The following is a 4,501-nucleotide window of genomic DNA, read 5'->3' as shown; positions in this document are numbered from 1 at the left end:
TATCAGGGCAAGTCACTCTATGGAAATCCAACTTCCGGCGAGCTCTCTGCTCGCCATGCTTGGTAGTTTCTTCCTCTCCGACGTTTGCTCCGCTGAAGTGGAAAGAGTGGATGGCTTTTTTTGGGAGGAGCTTACCCTGCAAACAACAAATGCTCTAAAGATTTTTTTTTTTTTTTTTGGTACCGCATTGGTTGCACGCAGGTTCTGATGTGAGCCTGCACAGAGAGAAAAACAAAATCGGTGCCTATGAAACGAAACTTTATTTGAGTCATCACGTTGATTAAGTATACTTAATTATAGATTGTACGTTCCGGTGGGAAACATGGGGTATACAAACAGAGTCATTACAATTAAAAAGCGCAGATCACAGCTCCGAGGAGATGGCTATTTTCTTCAACACCCTATTCCTGTGCAAACTGCTCTCTCGCCGTAAGCCCAACTTTACAACGGATTTGGCAATTTGGTTTTGCTGGACTCCAGCGGAGAGTATGATCAATATAGCGTGCAGATTCCTACTAATCCTACATTAATAATGACGTCCTCCGTCGCAATCCAGCTCGGGCAGATGATGAAAGCCTCTGTAAGCCTCCGCGTAAGATGCTACGGGCCATCTCAGCCAATCCCAGGCCGTGTGTTTATCACGTGACCGTCGGGAGGGGCGCGGCGACGCTCACAGTCACAGCGTTGGATCGGCTGTGATGGCTCGTAGTCTAAAGGCCCGTTCACACTCTTGCGACCGAGTAAGACCGAGAGAGACCAGACCGGTTCTTAAGCCTTTTGCGATCTCTTAGGACCAGCTCCGCTGCATCGCATCCGGTTCCTAAGAAGTCGCAAAAGGCTTAAAAACCGGTCTGGTCTCTCTCGGTCTTACTCGGTTGCGAGAGTGTGAACGGCGCTTAAGATGAAACGGAAGCGCGTAGTGCCTCAACGGGTCTGGAGCTAGCTCATAATACGCAGATGGATTGTGTATTGCTGAAAAAAGAAAATCGTCCATTTGCAGCTAGCCGATTCTGGTAAGAGGAATTGGAAGAAGAAAGGATATAAAAAAAAAAAAAAGACGTTTACAAATCTCTGTAATGCGAAATTAGAGCGCAGCTTTTGAGGAGGAGGAGGAGGGAAGGGTACGGAGGGGACAGTACGCCCCCCCTCCTCCTCTTCCTCTCGTTCCCCTCCCCTGTTCCTTCCCTCCTTTCCTCTGAATCTCGCGCAATAAATATTGCTGTAAAAAATTTCGTTTTTGGCAGGAAATTTGCTTTGTGACATGCTTGTCCCAATTAGGCTGTTTGAAAACACACTTTTTTTTTTCTTTGCAGTTGGTTAAGACTCAGCACGCCCCACATCTCTCAAAGTGACAATAGTGTCATCGAGCGGGAAATGTGCCGAGTGTCTGTGCTAGCGCGTTTGCAAGTCTTTGACTACGCTCTGACTTAGAGTGAAATGAAGCATGTTCGCAGTTCGATCGATCTACCCTGTCGTCGTTCTCCGGTCCACTGGGAGACGCCCGGGGCAAGGGAGCGATCGATGCCCGCGAAAGGAAAACCCAGCCGCAACTGTTTACTTAGAAAAAAAAAAAAAAAAAAAAAATTGACAATGCCAGTTTGCATTATCGACATCCTGTCAAAAAAAAAAAAAAAAAAATATATATATATATATATAAGTCACTTTTTTGTCAAAACAACAACAACAACAACAACAACAACAAAAAACCTCTTTTAAGTTTTTTTTTTTTTTTTTTTGAGAAGCAAGCAGGCAACGTATATCAACAAAAACCGAAATCTCTCTGCCAACGGTCGTACAAGAATCCTTAGCCCGAGGTTTTCCGATGCTTGGACGCAGGTTGGCGCCACGTTGCAGCTCTCTCCGTAACTTCGATTTTGGTTTGTTGATTTTCTAAAGTTGATTAATTCTTGGGAAAGAACGAAGCACGCGCCTAATCCCGACAATTACTCCGAACTTCCAGTGACTCGAAAGCTTGCCCAAACTGGTTGTCTGAAAGACGCCATTCACCAACGCTAGCGACGGTTCCACGGAATTTCAGGACGCCCACCGGGAACGGAGGCACGACGTTCCGTCCCTGAGCTCACGACGATGTACTTTTTCTTTTCAAAAGCTGGGAGCACCTTGCCAGAGAGCCACCGAGGCCTTTTTAATCCGAACGCATTAAGCGTCCCATGGAGCGAAGCCGGCGTTGTCTGTAGCCGTTGTCTGTATACAGCGAAAACGGCACCCGAATCCCCATTGGTTAAAAGCACAGCAACGCTAATGCTTCGTCACGAAAACCTGCGGGGCGCTCAAGGTCAAAGCGGACGCGCCGAAAAAACAAAACACAAAGAAAATCACCGCAACGCAGATGCATCGTCACGGAAGCCGTGGAGCCGGCGCGGCCGGCTGCGCTGTGCGGGGAGCGGTGATGTCACCGCCGAAGCGCCGTATGAAAAAGGAAGACGTGGCGCGCTGCTTGTAAGAATGCGCTGCGTGTACGAATGCTTTCGCATTCCTACACGTAAGCATTCTGAAGTGTCTTCGTTTAACTTTCCCCCCCCCTCTTAATAGAAACTTCCAGGTGAAAATAGGAGACACCAAAGGTCCCCAGACGCCGAACTGCAGAGGAGTACCGCAGGGGGCGGTGATATCGCCGGCCCTCTTCAACATGGTGATGGCGAGTCTTCGACCCGACTTCGTACGATTGAAGGACTAGGTTTCACCGTCTGCGCTGACGACGTGACGCTCTAGACCCTCGGTGGATCCTTAGGTGAGCAGGAATGGACGATGCAACGCGGCATAGAACAAGTCCTGGAGTGTCTCAAGGAGTTCGGAATGGAAGCCTCCCCTGAGAAGACGCAATACATGGTAGTAGCCAGGCCCCAAGACCATCGGAAAGGAATCGCCAACTCGATACGACTCGAGGTAAACGGGCAAGAGACTGGCAGAAAACAACATATCAAAATCATCGGAGTCACTTTCGAGGAAACGGCGAGAAGTTCGAAATGGCTCCCAGAGATAAAAAAAAAAAAAAAAAAAAAAAAACTGGGTTTAGGGCTTGAAGCTCATTAGAAAAACAACGAACAAGTCATGGGGCGCCGACGAGAAGGCTCTTCGCATCCTAACGGAAGCCCTACTCACGTCGAGAGCTCTATATAGCTGCAACTGGCTAAATCTCACCCGCGGGCAGTGGAAAAAGCTAGAAAGATTGAATAACCGATCCATGAGGTTGATCACAGGCCTTCCCAACTTCACGCCACTTGAAGAGCTGCGCCAAGAAGCTCAGATGAGCCGTATTGAGGACAGAGCCGACGCACAAAACATCGCTCAATTTCAACGACTGAAGCGGACCAGGCAAGGTCGTAGACTTCTAGAGGATTTGGGGTACGACATAACGAACAAACTCCCACTTAAAGAGCCCCTTCCACCGTGGCAAGATGAGCCAATCACAGACCATCGGCCACTCCCTAAAGCCCTAAACGAAGGGAAGAGGACAAGGGCTGCTCATGCAGCTTGGTGCGAGGAACATGGAATTGGCGACGAGATACGCTATACCGACGCAGCAAACACCGAGGGAGCCTCAGCAGCAGCATGGCACGACCCAAGAAGGAACAAGGGGTGGGCCGAAGCGCTACCAGAGGGCAGATCCGTCAAAAAAGCCGAGCTCAGGACGATTCTTGCGGCGATCGAAGACATCCTGAGCATCTCAGTAACGGCCACAGAATTTTTACGGATTCTCAGGAGGTGATCATCGCGACCAGATGCAGCAGGGCCAAAGGCCGCACGACTAAAAAGATAAAAAAGATGGCGACGGAGCTTCGAGAAAGGGGCACCGAGTTGTACATAACGTGGCTTCCTGGACACAGTGGAATAGCCGGGAACGAGAGGGCACACAGGGCCGCAGTGGAGGCAGCACATTATAGCTCCACGCTTGGCCCGACCTCTCCATCCGGCAGGCACGAGACGGTAGATCCGGAGGAGCAGGCCGAACTCGACAGGCAGGCGAGGAAGGCCTACCTCAGGGGTCTCCTACCGCCACAAGAAGACGAGATACCAGCAGGCTACAGCCGATGGGCTGCCGTCCGGGTCCGTCGTATCAGGACCAAGACGGCGTGCACTCCAGCGAAACTGGCGAGCTTTAGCTTGCTGGAACTAGAAGAAGCAAAGTGCAAGACCTGCACGGGGAACAACATGGCGACACTCCAACACCTTCTTTGGAACTGCAAGGGTCTAGATAGACACAGACAAGATGCCCTCAAGGTCCTCAGTGAGGAAGACCGACCGAGGACGCTAGACAAATGGGCCCGACCCAGAGGCTCGCCACAACACCGCAAAGCGCTCCTCGACTCCCTGATGGATTACATCAGAAAATCAGGGACAGATAACCTCATATAACCTCACCTATTCATCATCATACCCCCTCCCACCCAACCCAAATAACCCTACCCCTCCTGCTTAAGACCTACTCGGCCAAGGCAGGCGATCCTCCTTTTTATATTAAAGACATGTTTCACTCACT

At 50.2% G+C, this 4,501-nt stretch overlaps 1 pseudogene; it reads left to right on the top strand.

The window, feature by feature from the left end:
- The first annotated feature begins 2,769 nt into the window (after positions 1-2,769).
- Positions 2,770-4,101, top strand: LOC120838927 (annotated as a pseudogene).
- Positions 4,102-4,501: the final 400 nt, after the last annotated feature.

This window comes from Ixodes scapularis, unplaced genomic scaffold (assembly GCF_016920785.2).
Source record: "Ixodes scapularis isolate PalLabHiFi unplaced genomic scaffold, ASM1692078v2 PGA_scaffold12__126_contigs__length_90152505, whole genome shotgun sequence".
Classification (NCBI taxonomy): domain Eukaryota; kingdom Metazoa; phylum Arthropoda; class Arachnida; order Ixodida; family Ixodidae; genus Ixodes; species Ixodes scapularis.
This window is presented reverse-complemented; position numbering and strand designations above follow the sequence as displayed.